This window comes from Triturus cristatus, chromosome 2_2, assembly GCF_964204655.1.
Source record: "Triturus cristatus chromosome 2_2, aTriCri1.1, whole genome shotgun sequence".
Lineage (NCBI taxonomy): Eukaryota > Metazoa > Chordata > Amphibia > Caudata > Salamandridae > Triturus > Triturus cristatus.
The window spans coordinates 463411690-463438328 of NC_140582.1; the positions used below are offsets into that span (position 1 = coordinate 463411690).

At 44.8% G+C, this 26639-nt stretch overlaps 1 protein-coding gene across 12 annotated transcripts in view; it reads right to left on the reverse strand.

Annotated features, from left to right (window-relative positions):
• The window catches only part of BLTP1 (bridge-like lipid transfer protein family member 1), a 1988102-nt gene that overhangs the window by 1927752 nt on the left and 33711 nt on the right, over positions 1-26639 (reverse strand). The window lies entirely within an intron of this gene.

Sequence of the window (26639 nt, forward strand, 5' to 3'; positions counted from 1 at the left end):
CTCTTAATCGCCAGATGCTGCATTATAAAGCAGAATACTTTAAAAACAAAATACAAGTGGTCTCCTGTATTCTTAATTAGACAATCTAAAATAGCGCACGTGACTGATACCACTTAATTAATTAATTACTGAATGAGAAGAATACTTTGCCACGAGTTTGTGTTCAGCTTGGGCCAGATCCAAGGAGTTCTATCGAAAGCATGTTGGAAAGGGTTGTCGGGATTGTTTCTAATGAAGTTTAAATTGACAGAGCGCAGACTAAATCTTGATTAACGGGTGTTGCTGGCTTTGCCTGCATTTGCTGTTACTGAAATCAATAGTTTTATCCCCGTGAATGGGGCGGGTCAACAGCCCTTAACCACCTGTCCCGACAATTGCACTGACATGGTTGTTATTGATGAGCCTGTTTCTGACCGGGGTAACCCTCCGTTGCTGCAGCCTGCTCCTGCTACAGCTGTTAAACGTAAAAGAGAATTGGGAAGACCAGCAGTTGTAAAGTGGAAACAACCCCCTCGCATTCCCACCAATAACAGTGAATTACTTTCCTGGATCCAGCCTCCGCTGGTACCTCGTCACCTGACCCACTTACTAGGAGCACTCTGTGTGAAGGTCAGCAACATTGTTTAGGAGAAACTCAAGCCCCTGATTGAGCATCTTGATCGCCTCCAAGGCCTCTTGGGTAGAATTTATAATTTTGCTCTCCTTGTAGATACTAGTAATAAAGGTAGAGGCCCACCGGCATCTGATCAACTATCCCCGAGTAACTATACCAACACTGTCCCTCAGAGTTCAATTAAGAATCCAACTATGACTGATGTGCACAGCCACAGACATTCCTCACATTTCTGACTAGGGGGTGGATTGGGGATAACCTAAATACAGGTGCTTTGTGTAAATCAGTTTGTCATGACTCGTCATCCTCCGACCCCATCTCCAAGTCTGCTGGTAGCTCTGTTGGTGCCCGATGTCAGGTAACTCCGATCCGCTCACCTTCATCATGTCCATATGTGTTGATTCCAAAAAAAACTGGTCAACAGGAGTCATGGGACCATCTCAGGAACAAGGTTGAACATTGATTATGTAAGCATAAGCATTTTAACGCCTGGGGTCCGCCTGAGATAATTATTGTGAGATGGGTTGGTTGGCTACTCAGTGAAAAGCATCATGGGGGATTGATTGCATTGTTGTAAACTACTGATGGCCGGCCTGTGTCCACAATATACTAAGTACAAAAGAAACCCACAGTCCAACTGAAACCAGCGTAGTTACTCTTTTCTTAGGGTTATTTCCCACCGACCCCTTTCCCACGCCCCCACTCCCAGATCTCGAGTATCTCCTGCAGTGTGCCTTGTAATAATATGGTAATTTGGAGAAGGTAGATTGACAATGAGAGCGCCCCAACGATTGTTGAGGTACCCATCAGGAATGACGGGCCAATGGAGCACATTGTAATACTATCCCTCTTGCAGAGGCTGAGAACAGAGTGACGCAAAACTCTTTATCAATCACACACATTGTGGACCCAGTAAGGCATACAATGGACGTCAACTCCAGGGGTTCTTTTAGGGACAAAATTAACACCAAAGATAAAGGTGCCATGTCCCTCAAAACATTAAGTTGGAACGTGGCTGGCCTTAGATCCAAGATTAATTTACCGGATTGGCTTTATTTTGTCAGGGATTATGACATTGTCCTGTTCCAAGAAAAGTGGGATTTATTGCCAGTATTTGTGGATGGGTATCAATGTTTTAGTGTCACTGCCATTCCCTCAACAAGTGTGCATGCATAAGGGAGGCTGACCACCTGGGTGAGCACTGCATTACGTGGGCACGTTAAAGCCATAGATCACCATGATAGAAGCTTTCAAATTATAATAGTTATAACAGCTCTGACTCAGCATATTGTGAATTTTTATAATAATGATCTAGTGGCACATCCAATACTACATTTTAGGGCACACGCTGTATCACTGTCTAGCTGGAGATTTCAACGTGCAGTTGCCCATTAATCTTCAGGACCCATATTCAGGGCTTTGTCCCCGAATTAGTTCTGATTCTCGGAGTGCAGAATTAATTTCATTTCTTGCCTCACTTAACTTCAGATTCAGATTTTAATGTCTTTATTTCGATAATAAAATCATAAAAGACAGCAGAATTTACACAAACAGTTTAGGCCATACTTTACAAACGCCATATACTGACCAGTTTACAAATAATTGTACTCACAATAAAAGCTATACATTAAAAATAATCCTTGTTAAACATCCCATTTTTTTTAAAAACATAAAATCAATAAATAAAACCATCTTAAAATTCTATACAATATCCATCTTTAAATAGGATGTTTTAAGTACGAATCATATAATCAAACATTTCTAACTATTTATGGGCTCTAATGATCCAAACCCAGCCCAGGAATTTCGCTGTGCTCACCGCAAACAACTCTGAGGTATTGGTCTTTAATGCCCGAATCGCCTCCGCGGACCTACTACAAGTAAGGCGTTGAAACAGGGGTTTTAACCATTTTCTACGAGGGTCATTGTACATGGGGCAGGCAAATAAGAGGTGGCCCTCTGACTCCTTATGACCAGGACACCATTTACAAAATTCAGTTACTCCAGTGCCCCAATTTTTAGTGAATGTATTCAAGGGCAAAGAACCCACCCGAAACTGATGGTAGAGTTTCTTATCTAGCGGCCTGGTAATGATATCCCAGTAGATCTCACGGGAAGGATCCAGCTTGTTAGCCAGGAACCTGCCCGTTAGACTTGTGGAACTGGAAGCAGACAGTAAGGTTTGTCGAACCGAGGCCCAGTACAATGCTTTAAATTCTTGTTTGGAGGGAAACACATTGGTTCCAGGAGACAACCACAGCTGTTCCAGACCCATTTCAACCAAAATGGTTCTAACCGTGCGTAGCCATGGAATTCTCCCGGATCCCTCCATGGACCTTACTTCGACAAGCTCATTAGCAAATAAGGCAAGGTCAGGGGAAGACCAAATCCGTCTCCAAAAGGCGACCAGTCTGAACCTCGCCATCTCGTTAATTGGATTACAACCTAAGTCCAAGCAAAGGGGTATAGAAGGGGTTGATTGCGGAAGCCCCACTAGATTCCGCAAGAACTTACACTGTACTTTAAACAGACTAGAAAGATCCATGTACGCCCAAAGATCCGCTCCATATAAGATAGCAGCGTTAATCTTTGCGTCGTAGATTTTTAGCGCAGGGTGCACACGTTTAGTAATGGATCTCTTTTGTTCCCTAAGGAGACAGCCAGTTAAGCGGGCCAGTTTAAGCTGCTGTTCGACTACCTGCTCCTTCCATCGCAGGCGAAAGTCTAGTGTAACCCCTAGGTAGGACATGTAATCTACTTGTTCCAAGTTAGCACCACCCATCCTTACCGAGCTCCGAACCGAAATGTTCCTTGTAAAAACCATGAACTTAGTTTTGCCCACGTTTACCTTCAAATCATTGATGACACAAAACTCCTCAAAGCGGTTCAGTGCCCGCTGTAAACCGCTTCTGGTCTTAGAGAGGAGCAGAGTGTCATCAGCGAAGATAAGCATGGGGAACTTCTTCCCAGCCAGGGAGGGAGCATCAGTTGGGAAGGTATTGAAAAAGTTTACTACCTGGTCAATAAATAGCAGGAAGAGAGTGGGCGCCAGGACACAACCCTGACGAACCCCGCGTGTTACTGGGAAACTGTTCGTCACTTGTCCTTGACCGCCCCACCGAACCCTAGCAAAATTGTCCTCATGCAATTTAACAATTAAATCCAGAAGTTCCAAAGGTAAACCTAGGTCTCTCAAGACGCACCACAGTTTAGCCCTCGGGACCATGTCAAAAGCAGCCTTCAGATCAATGAAAGCGGCGAAAATTTTCCCCCCGCCTAGCAGCACCACCTTCCAGTATATCAGACAAAATCTAAACACCTGGTCGATGGTGCTGATACCAGTTCTAAAGCCTGCTTGCATGGGAGACAAAATGCACCCCGAGACCATCCATCCCTGAACTCTACCCAAGATCATTCGTGCAATGACCTTTTGGAGAGAGTCAATAAGGCTGATCGGGCGATAATTGCCCGGGTTGGACCGATCCCCTTTTTTGTGGATTGGGAGGATCTCAGCCCCCTTCCAGCTCTTTGGGATTCTGGCTCCTTGGGCAATTGCATTAGCTAACCTAGTGATATATGGTATCCAAAGTTCTTGGTTGGATTTAAACAAATCAACGGTGATTAGGTCCATCCCTGGAGCCTTCCCCCGCTCAGTCAAACCCAGTGCTAATTCTGTTTCTTGTTCTGTAAAGAACAGGACCCCACCGTGATCCAACAGTGTATACTCATAGCTTAGCATAGTGGAGGATACCGAGATCTCAGACCTAAATTGGGCAGCATAGAAGTCCACCCAAGTTCCGGGGGGGACATGATTTGTAGGCATTTGCGAATCTGGGTCCCTGCCCCACTTTACCAGTTCCCAGAATTTCGTCTGGTTATTGGATGTCGATGCATCCAGAAGATCGGACCAATGCCTATCTTCCCACTCTCTTTTAGCATCCCACTGGGTTTTTTTTATACTGGACCCTAGCTAACTTGACATCTCTCATAACCCGTGACTTGACCGCCTTAACTAATTGGCTATAGGCCTCCCTACATTTCCCGTTGTACCATTTCTGACGGGAACCAAGTTTTTTTGGCGGGCCTGCCAAGTATGGACTGGATAAGAGAATTTTAAGCTGTTCAAAACAACCTTCGTGGGTCTTGGTAACATGATCGAGGCCAACCCCCTCGGGCACAGTGGGCATGAGATCGTTCACCGTGTAGGTAACCAATTTTGTAATACTTTCAAAGAGGGTGGCATCACCCACTAACCTAGACCATTTCAGCCTTCTTCTGTCATTGGTCAAGGTGAGATCTCCTGTCCTAAGAGTATCTGGGTTCTTCAATCTATCAGAGCCCAGAAACCTTAAACTAAGCGACAGGGGGTTGTGGTCGCTTTCTGGGCGGGATACCACTTCCATGTCGATCATATAATGCCAGAGTTCCAACTTTAGCAAAATATAATCTATGCGGCTTTTCCTTAAACCATTATCATAGGTATTGCAGGCACATTGATCTGATAAGGAGCGGCCATTAACTGCCCTTAAGCCCCTGTTCAAACATAGGGCCATCCAATTCAAAGCTGCCTCAGTCCCTTTGGCAATTTTGTCTATTGATAGGTCAGGAATGTTCCAAACTACATCCTCTGAGGACCCCCAACTGTCCCCAACTGCCTGGAGCGGCTCAAAGGTGCAGTTCAAGTCGCCCGCTAGGACAAAGAGATTATCACTTCCTGAACTATCAAGATACCTATCCACTACATCGACAATACCAGGGCAGCGGCCTCCAGGTAGGCCTCGTGCATAGATGTTAATAATGTACAGATCCCGATGGGCAGCTTTGCTCAACTTGATACCCAAGAGGTCTTGATGTTCCAGAGAAATTTCCGATAAATGGACTCCCAAGGATTGCTTCACCCAGATCAGTAGGCCCCCTGAAGCGCGCCCTTTGCTACCTCTGATTGCAGGTTTGGAAAAATTAATGAACCCAACCCTATGGATTGGGGCCGTAGCCCAAGTTTCCTGGAGTAATATAATATCAAAGGTATCTATAAATTCCAACCACTCCTCTGAGTGTAGCCGGCCCTTGATCCCAGCCACATTCCAGGAGGCTACCTTTAAAATATCGTGTGGAGTTGTTACATTGCTTTTATGTGATTGGATCATTGGCACAGTGGGGGCTGGGATCTCCACTACCTTCACAGGTTCAGCCCGTAACTCGAGTCTTGGGGTCATACAAACACCATCCACCCCCACGATTTCCTCTGAAATATCCTCAGTAGTCGCTTCAACCAACCCCCCCATAAGATTTAACAATGGGCCCCCCCCCCCCAACAACAACATGCCCCATAGAAGATTCCACCCTTCCGGGCACAGATATTACATTCCTATGGCTCTCCACAATACTGTACTCTTTACTTGGTAAATGTAGTCAATCGACAGCCTCAAGGTCAGAAAGAGGGCCGTAACGATTGAAGAGTTGAAGATGTTGGGAGTGGTAAGGTGTTCTCACAATCGAACGCCTCCTGTCTAATAATCGCTTGGGATGGGGGCCTGGTGTGAGTTTAGAATGTCTATCGGGATAAAAATAAGCAAGATCCAGTGTTTGTACATCCCCCATTCTTGCAAACCTTGCTTCCCTTCGAATAGACTCTACCACCCAGGGATCCTTAAACGATACCAGAATGCAGTCACCCTCTAAATCTTTAGTCCCAAAACCCACCCAATCAACTCTTCTCACTAATAGGATTTCGGTTGAAGTTGATGGCGGGAGAGGGCGGTTTTTATTCAGCCAGAATACTACTTTATTACGTAGGTCCCTGTCTGTCTCTAACACCCTCCTTGACGGGTGCTGCCCCAGTTAACACAATGGTATATTGATTAGATTCTGGGGGTAGGTCAGTGCGGAGGTGAACACCCTTAACAATGTTTCCCCCATTATGAAATGTGGGGTTACGAATAGTAGTTGGCTTTCCTGAAGGAGGCTGGGAAGGGGTGCTGTGTGCAACATTTACCCTGTCATCCACCCTACCAATTTGAGCTCATTGCGCTGATATCATAGAGGAGGTTTTACTGGATTCCTGCACCAGGGTGCCAGCACCAGCGGTGCTATCTATATCCTTGGAGCCCACCTGCGCTATAGATGTTGTTTTTACAACCCCCATTGTTTTACCAAGCCTCACATTGTCTGTGTTATTAATTATGTTTGCCTGAGAGGTAGAGGCCCCCACTACTATGGAGGGAGCAGTTAGCTTCTGGAGTAGGCGCATGTTCATGTTCGCGACAGACTCCAAGGCTTCAATTTTGATGGACATCAACCTTGTTTGCTCCAAGACGGGAAGCAGGAGGGTTTTGAACATGGCCTCCATTTTTACCAGCAGGATTTCATCGCTGTTAAAACAAGTAGGGCAAGGATCTGATGAACCGATAGGGGTTAGAGTGGGGCACAATACATTGGGATGTACCGAGGGGGGGTGTGTAGCATTGTGAAACTGCGGAGCAGCTGCATTGGATTTATTAGGAGCATTTGATTTAGGCAGCTTATGAACTCTCCCCCCATGTTTGCTTTGAGTATTTTCCCTTTTACAGGTTTTTTTTTTGATGGAGTCAGACACTTCCGGTGGCTTCGGCACCGAATTATTAATTGTGTCCACTCGGTCTATGCCACTAACATTTGACCCATTGTGCTGGGTGACATCAGAGCTCAAATCAAGATTGTCTGTCGAATGTGGAGAATCCACCCCATCTCCCACAACATGTATCAGTGCCTCTGTCGTTAATGAATGTAAATGATTAGACGGGGCTTGTGCTGCAGGGCTGGAAATTGTAGCAAGGGCACCTATGGAGGAACGCTTACCGCTGACTAAATCTAGGGAGAGCCTTTTCTCGGTCATTGCTATTTCTTTTTCTAGAATCCCGGTAGCTCTGGTTATAAAAGCATCTAGTGGGCCAGAAACTATTCCCTTGGAAGTTTGCAGTTGGACTGTACGGTCTTTACCTGACCTTAGAGGCATGTTAGGATGAAATAGAAACAAGCAATACCTATGACAAGCCCTGAGCTATAGTAATAGGTGGATGCCTGCAGTGTTAAAAAACACAATAAAATGTGAGAAAAAGGCCAAAAGATGTGGGCAAACTCAGCCTTGTCCAATCACAGGCGGGCACAGGCCAGGCCCAGACTAAACCCGGGCTAATCACAAGTTCTCAGAATTGACCTTATTACACGATAGACAATGGACAATGGCTGCTCTGTCTGGGTAAAGTCAAAGGAAGCAAACTAACGTGGGGGGACCGACTGCCGCCGTGCTCAGCAGATAGATAGAGAGAACGGGGTTAACAACCTGGGATGGTATCAAAGGATCGTTAGAAAGCAAAGTCCACAGTACCTTGGGGAGACCGATGGTGGTATGGCACAGCTTAGAGGGGTGGCCCCGCCCCGGCCAACTCCGGTCAGTGACGGGCAAGGACGGGCCCGCCCTTGGCCCGGGCTTGGCCCGCGCGCGTCCCGCGCTGCGGGTTCTGTGGCTGCCTTTTGACCCCCCGGGCGCAGCCTGATGATGCAGGCGGCGGCGCCCGCAGCAGAGGATCCTGGGGGATGTGGTTTCACGTTCCGCTCCCCACGCGATGAGTAGCAGCCCTCCAGCCAGGTAAAAGCTTCCGAAATCGCCGTTCCCTTCACGGCAGGTCTGCAACCGTGCAAAAGTGGTATCTAATCAGGAAGATTAGCGCGTCCCAGTGCACTTCAAGCTCTGTTTCTGGAAAGGAGCTCAGTTTCATCTAATTTTCAAAACAGGGAGACCTCCAGGAGCCAGGGTATTCCAAACTGATTTACTTCGTCAAAGATCGACTACCATTAGAGTACCTAGGTTTTCACACCGCCCGCCGCCGAGCTTTACTTAACTTAGTAAATGTGCAGGCTGTTGCTGGTCTGTCCAGCCGTGAGGTTCCCACTTTTAGGGGCTACAGTAGTCCATCAATGATAGACTATGTTTTTGTCACACGTAACTTAAGAGGACCTACTCTCACATGGTATGGTCACTTCATCATGCTATAGTGACCATAATCCCATTAAAATCACATTATCATTGCGTCGTAGGGCAAAATGCAGGCAGGAGATTGGGGCTTGTAATTTACAACCTACCACAGATAATCTGAGATTGGTTTGGAGATTGTGTGACCCTGTTCAATCTTCAAAAGAGAAAATGGGGGCTAACCTGGAGTTGGTGAATCTGTGTCTGACAGTGGAGGTCAAAGGTTCGAAGGTGGTGAAAGCCTTCACTGATCTCTGTTCAGGGATTAGGAAGGCTCTCTTGCAAACCGTAAGGCCTATATCTGACATCTCCACAAGGTTCAACTCTGAATGTTCAGCAGCAAACAAGGCTCTTTGCTTAGCCCTGGCATCTAAACACTGGAACCCTGCATTAGTGGCCCTTCAGCGTAAGCAATATAAAAAAATAAATCACCGCTAAGCGATGGCAGGAGGCTGTTGTAGCACAGTGGGAAACGTTAGTTCAGGCTTAACAAGTCGTTCTGGGCATCTGTAGCTGGTCTAAAGTGTAACAATAGGCAATCCAGCCCTATTTCCTGTCACACTGTTAGCAATATCTGGGAGGAACATTTTAATATAACATATGCAGTACCTCTATCTCATGTCTCCTTTACTATAACTCACTGCCTAGTATCTTACTTTTGGACAACCTCAGCAGAAGTTGAGGACGCTGTTAGCCAAAGTGTGGGTGGCAAAGCAACGGGCCCTGATGGGGTTCCCATTGATCTATTAAAAGTAACATCACTCTTTGATCCCCTTTGCTTATGAATGTTTTTAATAACCTCACCCATTCACCTCTTCCTGACACCAGGGGCATGTCCATCAGTCTCTAGCTTTTAAAAAAGGGATTGTTCTCTTCTAAGATGTTATCGGCCAATCCCGCTTATTGACACCACTGCCAAGATACTTGGCAAAATTATGTACAACAGGATCATGGCTTGGGTGTGTGAGGAGTCTGTATTACATCAGTGCCATTATGGGTTTAGGCGTAAAGTAAGAACCATTGAACAGTGCCTTAACATAAATATGGTCCTAGGGAAATATACGGTGGCAAAACAATCTCCCCTCTATTAACCATTTATGGACCTCTCATCAGAATTTGAATTGCGTGAACCGGGTCAAATTGTGGCACCTGCTTGTCCCACAAAGCATAGGTATAGTTTTGATTAATTTCCTAGCTTACCTACATAAGAATATGAGGGCCAGGGTGTGCATTAATACTCAGGGTGAGGTGATAAAGGACAATGGCATATATCGTGGAGTGAGGCAGGGATGTATGCTTGCCCCCCTTTTATTGTATTGTATTTGCATTTATATAGCACTTACTACCCCTGAAGTGCTTTTTCAGCAAGTAGCACGCTACTCCGGAACCCATGAAGGGTTAGTGGTGAATTAGAATAGTGAAATATGCTATTAATTTGCGCAGTAGATATGTTACTCTGTTATTTGGATTGAGAAGTATAGTGGAGGGATAGAAGAGGGAAAATGTTTGCACCTGATGAGGTGTTAAAACACTTTTTGGCAGCTAGCATGCTACTCTAGAACCAAAACAGGATAAGTAGGCAATTACTATAGGGAAATATGAAATTTGAGTGGTGGACATTTTAGTCTGTTTGGATTGAAAAGAAATAGTGTAGGGAAAAGGAATAGTGGAGGGATATAACAGGTAAGGGTCGAGAAAGTGTGGTATTTTTTTTTGAGTTCATAGCAGTAGGAGTAGGAATTGGTTTGAAATGAGTAAAGGGGGGATGGGGGGGAAGAGTCAGAGCAAAGGGTTGACAAAGGCTTGTTTTGGGGGATCTGAATAGTAAAAGAGGTATGAGCTGATGCAAAGAGGGGTAGAGGAGGGAAGTCTAGAACAGGTTTTTTGGGGATCATAGTGGTGGTATGGAGTTTGGGATGAATGAGAGAGTGGAGGTAGAGAATATATTGATAAAGGTATGGGCTGAGAAATAGGGTAGTGCATTAGAAAGAGTTGTAGAATGAGGTTTGATAAGAGTCAGAGTTGAGGTAGAAGATATATTGAGAGTGGTATAGAGTGAGAAATAAGGTAGTGCATTGGAGAGAGTAATAGAAGGAGGTTTGAGATGAGTCAGAGTGGAGGTAGAGGATATTGGCTTGTGCCCTGAGCATTATCAGTTTCCACTTGCCCAATCTGCTCTCTGCCCCTGCGCTTGCCTCACGTGTAGTCCGTGAAGTGGCTGTTCCGGTCTCTCATCTAACCTAAGTGCGTTTTGGCCGCTCTTGACTATTTGAGCTGGGTGACCAATATCCCTTCGCTGGGCCCTGCAGGGTTAAAAGGTCCTGGTAGGGGAAAGGCCTTTTGTGCCGCGCCCCGCCCGCCTGGACCCGTCAATGGTGATGTCCAGGACAGGGTTAAAATCCCCCACTTAGCAGCCATGGAACCTCGCACCAGCGCGAGAGTATGTTGAACAGTGTATGCCAGAACGTGTTCCGATTCGTGTTTGGGGCATAAATGAAGCCCATCACCATGTGCTTCTCATTCAGCCACCCCTTAGATAGGATATATCTGCCATGAGTATCAATCTCGGTCTCTTCTGGTGTAAAGAGTGTCCTGGGTCTTATCCAAATGAGGGCCCCTCAGGCATAAGATGAATAGCCTGTAGCCAGTACCTTCCCTTTCCACCACTGCTGGAGTTTATGGATCTCCGCTGCTGTAGTTTATGGATCTCAGGCTGGGTTATGCGAGTCTCTTGTAAGAGCGCTATGCGAGCTTGGTGACGCTTAAGATATGTGTAGATGTTATATCTGCGGGACGGGGTGTGCAACCCCTGGGCATTCCAGGTGACTACGTTGGTGGGAGGCATGTTTCAAGAGAAGAGTGCAGCACTGTGCGTATCTCACCCAGCACCCCTAGGGATGGGTAGCTGTGCATAGTGTAGTCAGTGAGATCGCGATGCAACCATGGGTGTTGAAAGTTCATGTGAACGTTGTCACGTTAAGCTGGCGAGAGAGGGAGATGTGTGGGACTAAACTTGGGAAGAGTAGAGGTACAACAGGTATCTGCCCAAACAATTAACAATGCCATGTGGCAACTGACGGCTATGTATGCCGATTCGAAGGGGTCGGGAGGGGGGTTTGAAGAAATTTGAGTGATGCGCAGTTAGCGAAGAGCGCAGTAGCATTGTGGGCCCGCATGACCTGAGTCTTCATGTGTGTTTAACTTGTGTGGTGCACCAGGCGCCCATCAGTCGGTGCCGCACAGGGAATCCGGCTTGGCCCAACGCGTCCCACGCATGTGTCATTGGGACCTCATGTGAAGTGTCTGACTAACCTGGGATGCCGAGTGTGCAGATACATACATGACCATCAAGTGTGCCATGTCACTACATTAAATCATCTGCAGTCTGCGGCGTCACCATAGGGACTGACTGTGAGTCTTCGCCATTGGACCACATAGCCAGTGAGCTGCCTCTGCTCAGTGAATGTTCCGACGGGGCATCAGTATCTCTGCTATGCAGTCTGCTTCTCATGCTCCTAGGACACCCTGCCTTTCTTGAGGTGTTTGTTCTTGATTAAGAGCAGTTCTCAGCTGTCTCGGCAAACCTGCTGCTTGTAGTTTGTATCTTCGACGACGACGACTTCTGCAGCCTCCCGTGTTTGACACCCCTATGTTCCCTCTCTGACTTGGCGAGGTATGGTAGCCTGTGGATTCGAGCCAGTCCCATGCATCTGCTGCGTCGCTGAAAAAATGAGCGGACCCATCGGCGATCACTCGTAGTCGGGCCGGGAATATGAGGGAGTATTTTTTGCCTAGCTCATGCATTCGCCTCTTGACCGGAAAGAACGTGCTGCGCTGCTTCTGCACGTCTGCTACGTAGTGCTGCTCAGCTTCTGCACGCCTGCTGCGTAGTCCGGGAAGAAAAGGACCTGAGAGTTGTCAACTGTGATATTCTTCTGGTTTCGCGGAGTATCATGTCTCTGTCCTTAAAGTTTAGTAGGCAAAATAGGAAAGGGCGAGGTCTTGCACCAGGTGGCAGTCTGCCTGACGGCACCCTGTGTGCTCGTTCTACTGCAAAGTAGGCAGTCAGCAACTCAGCAGGGACTTCATCTAGGATTCAACGTATGAGGACGCATCCCGTCCCTCTGCACCTCCCGGCAGCCCACAACTCGGACATATCTCCAGCGGGAGCGGCCCCCAGCATCGCCCACCCTATGCTCCAGTGATCGCCGTCGCGTAGTTAGGTTCTCTTACATCAACGGTCAGTGCCTTGGTGACCGGGGCAATCTCCGCAGTTTCCGCCAGCAACTCCCCAACCCTGGCAGCCAGTTTCTTGTGATTCGTATTCAGGATAGTAAAGTCCGATGTGACCTTATCTATGCGGCTTTCGAGTGACGCTCTGGTCTGTGCTAGGGTTTCTCCGATGCCCGCCACTGCTTGGAGCACTGAATCTATTTTAGATTCCAAAATGGATGATCCGGGGTAGGTGCCACATCAGACTGGACTGGCTGTGTGAGGTCCGTGGCCGGCTGGGTATGTGTGACTCCCGCACCAGTCCGGTTCCTACGTATTGCGTGCTTTCGCTCAGCGACAGCGCAGCTGGCCGCTTTTTATTGACTCTCTTTGGGCCTGTGAGGGGGGGGGGCACCCCTCGCACCACGTGCCGATTAGGTCTGCAGATTCAGAGTGGTACCGGTCGCCCGAGGGCTGAGTTTTCTTGTCTTTCCTCGCTTGTAGGTCCAGGTCATTTAAATCTTTTGCGGTCATTGCTCTTTTTTTCATGTGTTTTGTTATGTTATATATACTTATTTGTGCTGTTAGGAACTGTACACTTTTTGTGCTTGTTTATGTATACCTTTATGAATGGTATAGTCTCCGAATAACGTTTTATTGATTTTAATACTTTCGGTCCATGCAGAGCTGCAATAAATCAGTAAAAATAGTCAATTACTCGTGAGTGTCAGATCTACTTGGAGAAACTAAGCATCTCTTTGAGAATCAATCAGCCAAAATACATCTCAGAGCGGCTCTGTGTTGCCAGCGTAACATCCAAAGACAAACTAAGTGCGAGGAGGACGATCCCACTAGGATCATACCAGCGATATAGAAAGATCAGGGAAGATACCTGAACACGTCCCATAGATTCAATCGGACATGTTGGGCTCTTTTCCTGTGAAGTAATGTATCTTACTTAGATGTGGGCGAGCCACTGAAAGCCTGGCTCTGGCTCAGCTCGAGGTCCTGTTAGAATCCCTAGCACTTAATGAGCCAAGCCTGCAGGTGGCTTCTGCCTCCCTCCCTCTTCTGGGATGTGACACTACAGTCACAGCTGCTGAATTTGGAACTAGGAAACCAGGTTTGAGTATCGGTGTCAGCTCAGCGTACTGTGATTTTGGGCAAATGACATAATCTTCCCATGGGATTAAAAAAAGAATGATATCTAGTGTAATGTAACTGGTGCTCAAGTAAAGCACTTCAATATGTTCGAGTAGAGTTTGAGCTATATAAAAATAAAAATGCAAAAAAATAAAAATAAAAGAAATGCACAAAAAGCTAAAAACAAAGCGCTTACAAAAAAATAAAACACAAACAGGCACCCATAAAGTGGCTGATCTGTGCAAACCAGAGACCTGGATAAATCACGGCTTAGAGGCGTTACATTTGTGCTATGTGTATAACCAGATCAAAACTCATTGCCCGAGTAAGATGTTTAACAGAGTGGCAAAAAAAAATAGTTGTTGGGAAATGACTTACAAACGCCCAAAAGATATTCACATGAGCAAAAAATACACATGCATCATTTCTCATGCTAAAAAGCAGTTGAAACATTTTCTAGGAGTACATATTCCTAACCTACTCCTGGAAATTTTAAGGGAATTCATAAATCTACACTAATGCAAGGGTACATACCAGGACTGCAATTTTGTCACTTTCTTTATAAATTGGGTCTCTAGTTAGGTCTGCCGTTCGCCAAGACCTTTAGTTTTTATTAAAGTTACATACAACTTCCTGAATGGTTAAAACTTCACTGCAAGGGACAGCATTCTGCTCTTTCACAAGGGGAACATTAGCACACAAAGTAGTTTTCTTCAGTGCTAGAGACTACTATGGCATTATGTTTTTGAGACCAAACTATCATTTTTGCTGTTAGCAAAAGTTTTTGTTATACTGGTGACGACTCGGCAACTTTCATAGCAATATAATTTTACAAAAACCATGTCAAAACAAACATGCATTGACAAATCTAAAAAACTGACAACCAATGCCAGACTTCTGGCTTTGCTAATGTTGGTTTATTTTCAAGTTTCTCATAATCTTGCCAAAACTGGATTTACGCTGATTTTCCATTACTACTATTTTGGGAAATAATACCATGTATGAAACATATTTTACTAAATGACGTTTCAAATATATGGTACTTATAAATTGCACAGTAGCTTGCAAAATGCTTTTTTCTTTTTATTTGCATATTTTTTCTGTGTACATTTTGATATGAAAGCAAAGAAAGATCAATTTTGCCTGCAATCTTCTGCAAGTATTTGCATCTACTCAGAGTATCCTGGGTGCGTTCTATATATGTAGCCTCATAATGTTAAACTTTGCAAACAGGTCTACACCTTTCCAAACTGGAACCAGTCATAGTGCAATCCGAGCTCGCAGCACTTTCTTAGAGCTCTCACCCTAATAATAAATGCTTTGTATTACTGAACCATAAATACAAGTTTGAACAGCCTGAACATATGGATACATATCTTACCTAACCTGCAGACAATGTTCTTTGGCAAATTCATAATGTGTACTGGCAGCCTAATGATTTATGCTGCAGTGGGGGGGGGGGGGGGGGGGGGGGGGGGCGATTTGTTCTTGAAAAAAAAAAAAAGATATATATGATAGCGTGTTGCCCTTGAACCCAAACAAGATGTCCTGGGTGTCCGGCAATAGGAATTTCACAACCATGATATGTGGATTGCAACAGCGTGTTTTGCTTCACTACAGTATTCAACGGTAGGCAGACAAAGTGAATACTCAGATTGCCAGTGGAAAAACTTTGCAATGAGGGCATTAGGCAAACACATTGGAAAGCTAAATAAAGCACTCGTTGGACTCTATAAGTGCAGGATACATTTTACAGATGATTCAAGGTATCAAATGTTGGCTATGACACCAGATGGTCACACTAATCCTGGTTTAATCAAATAGAGCAAGATCACTTTAGATACATCTATTCTACAGTGAAACTCAAAAAGCAAATACACTCGTCCAAAGGGTATTTTTCTTGTTCAACATTTTATTGCGTTTTTAACGTATTCCATAAGCATAACATTCAAACAGTAGGAGCCCCAAATCCTTATAACCAGTGCACAATATTCATGAGCAGTCACCTCTGGGTGACAAAGACAGGTCAATCGTCTCGAGCAGGTCTTTAAAGAATGACTCCAATCAATTACAGCTCCCACCAGGTACTATGTTTGCAACTTTGTTCGAGATATTGCAACATATCTCCTCCCTTCCCACAAGATGTGCCTATGACCCATTTTTCTCCATCTCTCGCAGATCAAATAGTTAGAGTGCTCGGTCTCGTTGGGAAGGCTCTCAGCTGGCCCAGCTCCATCAAACTGCTTACTATAGAGCTGAAGGTCATAAGTAATCTTTCTAAGCGTAACGATTGCCAGAACCTATGTAGCCGTTTTGTCCGTGAATGTGTTTCGGATCTTTTCCAGTAAGCTGCAATGAATTGCCTCACTGTCCCTAGCATGTGAGGAGACATTATTATCGGAGATTTATTTCTACAGACTTCTTGTGGGGCAGAAAAGCCTAGTGCAGCAGTTTCCCGAACACCCATTATGATGCCACCAAGTACTCATTTATGCAATATGCCAATATTCGAGCAATATTTAAAAAATGTTTGTATGTGGATACAGTTTCATCAAATGTGTGAGACCGTTACTATCTCTGTACAACATCGTCAGCACTTGTCATTAGCCTCATCGTGCAGATCTTTGAGACGGAGTAGTCTTAAGTACTATGAAACATGAGTTTAGATCGTACCGCTCTGAATGTGACATTTCTATTGCACTTAGACATGTTCCTCCATAGGTATCTCTAATCATGGTCTGATGTGTTCCCGTTTAATTAATGTGCTGACTTCTCTTAATAGAGTGATGTATGCAAATTCTTCTCCTTCCCCACAAAGGAATATAAACCAGAGACCAGAACACTAGAGCCTTCCTCTGACATTAACAATAGTTTGAAAAAGGTGAGTGACCAGACAGCCAGGTGTTTATTATCTGAGTGAAAGACCCTGTGTCTTAATTGTAGGTACCGCAGCTTCTGTTCAGTTACGTGGAAGTCTTATGTTCACATTTCAGTTGGCTTACCCTGCTAACCCACAAACATATCCCACAGCATGCAGCAGCCTTGCTTTCCACATAGCGCAAAGCTATACGCTGCTAGCATAGGAGTAAACGTGAGATTTTAGTGAATTGGTGTAGACTGCAGTGAGAAAGTAGTGAGGGTTCTCTGTACGACTAGCTGATCCTAAATAACCACAATAATCTTAGTGATCTTCGATGTGTACAGGTTACAAAGAATCAGGTCCCATGTAACTCATGGTCTTCCTTACCATCACCTAGTCCAATAAAAGCCATCTTTTTTTCTATCTTTCTCACTGACCTTTCTAGGACTGTCCTCTGAAGGATTGTTGAGTTAATGCTCACCCTTTTCCACGTTCACACGAACATCAATATGCCTTGTTGTAAGCCCCCAAAGTTCACTAATTGGAAAAGGTGTTGAAGTAACTGGAACAGTTACTTCAACTCCTTTTATTTCCTGGTTGGTAACCCAACCAGAATATAAAGGGTCTTTGGTGTCTTGCTAGATCCACTAGGATTTTAGATTTCACTGCTGCATACCATCCCACCACTGATCTTTAACGATAACTTCAACCCCTCAGGCAAAATGAAACTACAAGGTAAGCTTTTAGTGACAGCCATAAAACGAGATCATTCTAATGAAAACAAAATCATTGCACTCTCTGCTAAGATGAACCCAAGAACGATGCAGTCAGTTGTAGAATCTGGGTACACTGTTGAAAACATGATGCTACAGTAAGTAAACCCTGAGGACTGACAAATCATGTTCAGTCAAAGAGTTCCTAATGTTAATGTAAACTGGGTGGGTAAAAGCCAATGTTTCGGAGGGTGTCATTTGAAATGAACAGCTTATGGCTTACGAGTCATATTCATGTGCAGTGTTTACTCAGACATGCAAAACCAGCCGTGCCACTGGTTGCGGATGATCCTAATAAGGTAATTCATTCTGTTCTCACACAGCGCAAAGATGCAACATGTAATCCATACACAGTGCGGGCATATGATTGCACAATTAGGTGTCCTGCTTGGACATACACTGTTTAAACACTCTACTGTACACAACAGAAAACCTCATCTGACCATAAGTAGGGTTTAAATAAAACATTCTATTTCAGGGCAGTACCCATAGAAATTCTATTTGGCTGTGTATAGCATCTTAGAATTTAAATTCTTTTGAGGTTACCACCATTTGCAGCAGATTATAAATTCAGGGCGAGCAGTAGAACGAACATGAACTTCTAGCCACCAAAGATAAGGCAGAAATCGGGATGCACCCCAGAGAGATAGAGTGTTCTAAAGTATGACCTGGGAGCCTCTTCAGACGTTAGGAAAGAACCACAGGATGATCTTGGTACTGTTCTGCCACATGTGGAGGAGACTCAAGTGAAATGAAGGAAAGTGCAGGGTACAGGTATCTCCTGAGCAACACCGGAATGCACAATGCAACAAGCACATCTCCACCTCACCCATGACTTTTACAGTCACTGTGCTGTTTACAAAGAGAATCAGGCCCCAATTCCAACTCTATCACAGTAACTTCCCCTGTAAACAAAACCAGCTCTGCGTCATCCTAGAATTGTTGGGCCTACAATCCTCCCTCTCCTTCTCAAAGCCGTCAACACAATTATGAAAACATATACCCTTAATAGCAGTCTCTAACAACTTTTAACTGTAGCGGACTTCAAATTCCCCCGATTCCACTACCTTGTTTCCAACCTTTTTTTTGCCAAAATATACTAGAATGCCAGGTTAAGCGGTTTGATGTGTATTGCTATGAAGATTGTGTGGCCTCTTATCTTTAAATAAAGTAATTCATACAAAAAAGGCAATCAGCAACAATCAATGTCTGCTGTGAATAGGTTTGACTGGAATTTGTTTCCTGTTACGCATTACATTGTTGACCATTTCCTATTGTTTTCCAAAACAATTTTGAAATGGCTTGAGATTAGACTCCATCAAGCAGGACTACTCCTCAAGCATGTGAAGTACTCACAACGAGGAGTCCCAAATAAAGTGAAATGGGTCTTGGCAGCCAATAACATATTCGCATAAAATGTTCACTATCCACATCGTTCAGTTTAACTAGCCTTTACCCTTTTGATTAAAGGCATTGTTCTGGGATTTTGCTTCCAATCACTGTCGCTAGAAAGTGGGGGAAGTGAGAATAGCAACGGACTTTCAATGCTACGTTAAGCATGTTTTGCATATTCTTAATAAGAAGGTAATAAACAAAAACAAAATGAAAACGGGTGACCCAATATAATAAACGTGGTTTGCCACAACTCCTTCTGGCTTGTTTCTTAGGTGACACCTTGATAAGCAGCGGTGTATGGTGCGCAGACAATCACTAGCCAAATGTATTTTCAGTTGCACATTATGGTGGCTTTAAAACCCATTTCTTTCTTTCCATACTATACACACTGCAGATTGCGCTAACACTATCAAAAGACGAATATGCAATGTTTCAAGCCGGTTTCGCTCTGATGAATGGTGTAATTTGATTCGGTTTTACTCAAATATAGACAAAAGCAGAGGCCCTGGTAAATAAGTTAAGCAAAAGGTTCCATCAATAATATGTTTGTTCCATTATGCACATTTATTAATACGTCTTTTATTGCCTTGCCACTACACACAATACTTGAAAGGAATAGAGTCAGGGATGCAACCTGATAAGACAAAACATGGGCAAGTCTTACCATAGTGATTCCACATAGTTGCCGCGTTTGAAACCGAAATCGGGGTTGGAGCGAAAAGCAGGCATGTACTTGTTCCTAGGCATGCAACTGGATACTAGTCGAGCCTGAGGAATCTAAACATTTTTACCAACGAGACTGAAAAAAAACTGAGAAGTAAATGCAATGGGCTGGGTCCTTCTGCTCATTACTAACCCAGTCATAAAGTGGACGAGGATCATTTATGTCAATTAGTCGTGCATCTTCTCACTTAATTACCGAGGTCTTCAAATTAGCGTGAAGCTTTATTTTCACTTTTGGTATTTACTATGTAATGGTAAATCCTTAATGTGGCATCCAAACAGATGTTACGCCTACTCATCTCAATTAAATTGATTAGATCAGTCTCTGAATGAAATCATCTGTTCTCTCTAGCATACACAAGTGTGGGCAAGGTAAGGAACAGGGTTCAGGATGAGATAACTGCTGATGCAGTGCCTTTGGGCACTGAGTGCACAGGAAAGGGAATTACTGTGCCCTATACCAAGTAGTCCGGAATTCTTGCCTTGAGCAGAGGATTTCCCAGTGTAGCGGTTCCGTCAACGCACAATTACCAATTTCTGACCCTTTCTAAAATAACTTAGGTAATTTTTAGTTTCCAGCAAAATATTCCAGAACTGGAGTTATAATAGCAAATAATCCTTCTGCACTATTTTGTCAGAATTTAGTCACCGCATAACAGTTGTGAGAAATTACCTAGTATACTCTTGGTGCGAGAACCAAAATATTGTGCTTCGCGCCGGAGGCAGCAAGATCAGAGGACAAAGCCACGCCAAGTCATGGGTGTGCACATACACTTCCAAGCAATTGCAGAAGGATTGGTGCAGGTCGTACAAACACCTAGCAACGCCGGTGTGTTGTAAGGCTTGGCGTTCATGCAGTTTGTTACCCAACTCAAGTTCTGCACCTTTGTTCTTTTCCTACCGAGGTCTCATTGTTCAGCCTAGTGCCGCTATTCGGTGCTTGCTACTTCTTTTAACATCTTGGCACTTTTATCTCAAGGTTCTCTTCACTGCTGCAGCTGCGGCCTCTCCACAGTGGCGGAGGAGCATCGTCCCACTGCCTGGCTCAGAGCCAGCAAATGTGAAATAAAATGAAGTTGTAGCAACTTTTTATTTTTCATTGCTGACTGTGAGCCAGCACTGTAGGGAGGGGCGGGCCGATGCATGGGAGGGGTAAGAGGAGTGCTATGTGCACTCCCTAAGTGCACATATGTGTTTTGGCTGTCCATCTCAGGCTGACCATAACATACATGCACACTTGGGTTTCTCCTGCCCGGATGCATTGAGCAACCGGATTGGAGAAACCCCACAGACTCTCTGACCTGAGCGGAGCATCTTTTTAGCCCGCTAAGGCCAATCCCTGCACTGCAGCACCATGACTGGATGGGAGTCTGTCCCAAGGGCAGCTGGGACCAGCAAGAGGAGAGGAGGCGCAACACGGAAGGCGGATGGTGGCTTCAGGTAAGGTCCTTTTTTTATCATTATTGATATATTATTACTAACTCCTTCCCGCTTTGCCCCCACCCTCCCAACCACCCTTTGTTTGTGGTGGGCACCACTGCACTGCTAACGGGAAGAAGGGCAGTTGCACTCCTCCCAGGAAGAAGGGCAGCTTCAAGCGGTCCCTCAGATCGTCATTGGTGGTAAGCCTCATTCGGATTATTTGATACTCATTGTTTACTAATATACTGATAGTGTGTATTTCTGTTTCCAGGAAGCATCCATCCAGCAAGAAGACGGTCAGTGCCTCTGATGTTGTGACATCAAGTGTGATGTGTTCAATGCCATAACAGTCCTATGTGACACATAGGACTCGCATTCCTATTTAGTCCCATTAAGCCCATCCTTCACCATTTGATATTTCCCTTCCTTGCATCTCTTGGAACAGGAAATTTCAGTGTGAAGGTTCAGGACAGTCATAATAAATCCATACTATGCATCAGTTTCACATGTTCATGATATTTGGGAGAAAATTTCACTTTCCCGGTTATGTTCCATATATGTACCATAATATAGGCCTCAGTAACTTCATTACCCTTCACCTATATTCTTCCCTACATGACACTTGTCACGATTTACAGGGATTGACCTTTTACCTAGATACTGCACTTCATTCAGAATGTGGGTTTTCACTAGTTCGAAATCTCATACATTATGCATGAGGATTCTTGGAAGCACAGCAGGACTACCATCCCCAGTATAAAATCTATGTACAAAGTTCATGCCCAACGTCATTCTTAGGCCGACACGGTAACACAGCAAGGTAGGACCTCTGGGAGACCTATGGGTATATATACACATCACATCTTGCTAAGATAGACAGAGGAGACCGAGACTTCCCGGCCGACACACTGACCAGAGACTTTGAGGTTCCTGCATGCAGACACTCCAGCTCGCAGTGGTCTAAAACGTCCCTTGCGGGGTGTCCAACTCGAGACCACGACTGGGTACCTCAGTCTCTCACCTCAGGTAATGGGGTAGACTAAATCCTAGAGGGATTCCTAGTTTAACACCTACCACCTACCACCATGCTAGGTACATTTAGGAACATCTAGTTAGGGAAGCATTGTAGGAGAGCGCATCTTTTTATCATATGTTTTATATACTCTGATGTATTAATGAAAAGGAGCAGCAGGGGGTCCCACGTTATACCCCCAGATAGCCTTCCACGTATAGACCTTCCCCCCGCATCCACCCCTTATGTGTGTATCCTGGCAGGGGTCCCTCCATTGAGACCAGGTCAACGTGAGGAATACACGGACTTGAAAAACAAGTGTATTCACTGGCTGAACAGGAATCGCTCTCTCCCACACGGAGTTTTGGCCAAAATTCTTTTTGTAAGAAGGGTGGACTGGGTTGGGCAAAGTCAGAAGACAATTGAGGGGGACTGTATTATTATTAATTTCGGGGACACAAGAGCAGGGGAGTACATTTGTAGAGAGCACTACCAAGGTATGGTCTCTAAGGTAAGACCGTTACCCTTAACATACTTTTACCCTGCCCCCCCCGTAGATTTTCAGAAGACTAGGGCCTGTATGAGCGAATTGGCGGGGTGGCCCAGGGGGGGAATGGGCGTCCTGCTAGGAAATAGATTTGAAATATTGTCTGGTTTAGAGGAGTGTGATTGACCATTAACTACAACTCTTCAACATAACTCAACACGTATTTTAAAAGTTTCTGCTCCCCCAAGCCAAGGTTTGATAAAGATTGGTGTGGATCAAGGAAACCCATGGGCTTCTAATCACTCCCTTGTTGAGACTTTACCAAATAATGGGAGCATAGGGGGTAACAAATTAGAATCATCGGTGGGGACACCCATGATTTTAGGCTCTCCCCTCATCCATGGGGGTTCCCCTATGCTAAATACTTCATGTACCCAAAGATCTACAATTTTAAAATTTCTATCTTGGAATATTGCAGGGTTGGGTTCCAAGTTGGCACACTCTGAATGGTCAGAGTACATTGACATGCATGATTTATGTTTCTTTCAAGAAACATGGGCAACAGTGTCCCTTTTTCGCCCGGGATATTTATCCTTTCAGGTCATTGCGACAAAACAAGCGAAGGGCCGCCCCAAGGGGGGCCTGGTAATATGGGCACGACAGGCACTTAGGTGCAACATCACCCAAATACCCATAAATTGCAATGACATTCTTGCCATAAAAATTACAACAGATCAAAGTCCTACTCTATGCATTTTTAATGTCTATGCAAGAGGACTGCCTGGTGGTCATTGTTCTCATGTTATAACAGCCCTGGAAAGGTCGTTGGATAATATCCAAAGGGATTTTGATTGGATGGTTGTGGGGGATTTTAATACCACGTTTGAACTGTTGGGCTATACTGACCAAAATCTAATGATAGAGGAGGATGAACTTTGGGGCATACCCTCATTGGAGGTGGAGCCAATAAAAAAAATGGTCAGATGTGGCAATTCAAATGACTGGATTGTGAATAGGTCACCGGCTGAGGGCCGTTAATGGCCGCACACCCTCTGACAAGATTGGGGCAAACACATTTAATAATGGGCGTAGGGCGAGCCGTATAGATTATGTGTTGGTAGGTCTGTCCCTGTGGCATTGTGTGAAAGACATGGCTGTAGTTACCCGAGTAGAAAGCGATCACGACCCTCTTGTTGTTACAATGGAGGGGCTCTTGGGTGTACTAACGCCAGCTAGCCTAGTGCAAGGACCCATAGATTTAGTGGTATCTAACGACACACGTCATTTGCGGTGGGAAAATGTCTCTAGATCCCAGCCTGCATTGACAGAGATGAACTCTGAGTTGGATAGGGTGCTTGAGGTCTGGGCCTCAGGTGAGGGAAATCCAATTCCCCTGACCCAATTCACTGTGATGCACACAGTACTGTTTGAGCAACTAAAACTGTTCTTCTGTAAACCTGCCAAGTATCGTCAGGGCAAGAGGAAAGGAAAAAAAACCGAGGGATGGTTTACCGACAACTGTCGCCAGTTGCGAAGAAACCTGGGGTTAGCGTTATGTGAAGGAGACCCAGGTAATGTAAGGATGGTTCGTAATTCTTATAAACGAGCAGTTACTGACGCCAAAAAATCCTGGGATCAAGCAAGATGGTCTGAGCTTAAAGAAGCCTGTATGTCGCGGAACCCTAAAGCATTCTGGGATACGTTTAAATGGGACCGGGGGGGGGGGGGGGGGGGGGATTTCGGACCCCCCGCAGAACAACGTTGCCCACCACCAATGGGTGGAATATTTTAAACCCCAGTATGCATCTTCGGAGGATGAACAGCCTTTAGGGTCCATCGAATTAACATTCTTCTCCGGAGAGGTATTTACGTTAGGTGATGTAGACAGGGCTTTGAATACCATAATTCCAGGTCGTGCTCCCGGAATGGACAACATCCCAGGTGACGTGTTTGTAAATTATAAAACATCTTGGCGTCTGTATAGAAGATATTTAGCAAATGCCATTGCCTGTGGGGCTCAGATTCCGGCCTCATGGAAAGGGGGCGAGATAATACCGGTTTTTAAAAAGGGGGATAAATCAGTTGCAGTAAATTACAGACCAATAAGTCTTATTGACTCCATCCAAAGATCATGGGGAGACTGATCCTTCATAAGATTCAGTTATGAATGGATGAGGAACATATTTTTACCCCACTGCAAGCGGGTTTTCGTCCCCTTACAAGTACTATAGACCAGGTTTTTCGTTTTATCAACATCTATTGGAAGACAGTTGTTTTGGGAAAGGGAACCCTATATGTGGTATTTGTAGACCTGAAGGCAGCCTTCGATCTGGTGCCACGACGAAGGATGTGGGACGTCCTTAGTAAATTAGCAATTCCTGCTGACTTGTTGTCCCTGATCATCCGCTTACATGAGGATAATCATGCGCGAGTTAGGTGGGGCTCAAAGGGTGAGGTTACCGACTCTTTCCCCGTTGCCAGGGGTGTACGTCAGGGGTGTGTGCTTGCACCTACCCTGTTCTCGCTCTTTGTGAATGGGGTGGCTGACTTCCTCCTGGAGACCCCCACCGATGCTCCTGTGTTGGCAAATGAACGCATACCTGTCCTCATGTTTGCGGATGATATCCTGATAGTGTCTAAAACCCCTAGCGGCTTACAAAAGGCCCTGAGTAGATTTGAGGCCTTTTGTTCATCTCATGGTCTCATAATAAACACAGAAAAGACAAAATGTATGACATTTAATGAACACAAGTCTTTTCGGGGCAAGGTTTTTATGAATAACGTACCTCTTGAGAAAGTAGATGCCTTTACCTATTTGGGGGTTATGCTTCAGTCAGATATGAGCTGGTCTAAGCAAATCAATACAGCTACTCTGAAGCATACGCAACAGGCTGGGATCCTTGCAGCTAACTTTAATACCTCCTTCTCCAAGCCAGTTAATGGAGATATATGGTCTAAAAGTCCTAAGTTCTACTCTTTATGGTGCCGAACTTTGGGGGTTTCAGAACTTATCCACCATAACCATTGCTGAAAATTCGTTCTTGCGAAAGGTTATTGGTGTCCCGCAAAGTACTCCCACGTGTCCATTATTGCTCGATATGGGTAGGAAACCTATAAGGGATTTGGCCAAACACCGCCCTCTCTTATATTGGAGAAGATTGTGGTGCACGGACGAACTCTCACATTATGCAAAAGGTTTAAAAGAGGTGATGGACTCAGATCATTACCATAGGATTAAATGGTTGGGGGAAATAAGGTCACTGTTGGTGAATCTAGGCTTGAGAGACCTTTGGGAGGACCCCCATAATGCTTCTTTTCCCTCTAAGAAGGTATTAAAAGAGATGTATTGGGATAGGACAATGGCATCAATGCGAGCTAAGGGTGCATTACAAGATCTGTCTGGTCGGTTTCTTGAATTGAAGTCAAAGCCTGCCCTAGAAGACTACTGGGACTTCATTGAGAAACCTTTCGACAGGAAGCTATACTTTCAATTGAGGATTGGTACCCTACCAGTCAGATCATTTAATGGTAATTGGGTTGGGGTTAACATGAAAGCTTGCCCAAAACGTTCCGATAAAGATGAAACAATTAGCCATTTACTGTTCTTTTGTCCACTATACAAAAAACCTCGTGCTAAGTGGGTCATACCTATCTGCAAGATTCTGGGCTTTAGGAAACATGAAGAGGCCTTAAGAATACTTACTACGGATCCATCGCAGCCTATAGCAATAGCCATGGCTAAGTTCCTAGGTTGGGCTTGGTCCATTAGACTAAGGGCGTTGCCTTAGATTATTGATTATTTTGGCCCTAGTAATTCTGCCAAGTTTCTTCTTGTCGTAATTGGATCAGGATAATTTTGATTGAATATGGGCTTATATCAAAAAAGGGAAAGGGAAAGTTTCCTTGCTATTTCTATGTGCAATGTATTCGGCAGCTATCATGTTTAATCTGTTTTTAAATGTTTTAGAATTCAGAATATTTATTGTCT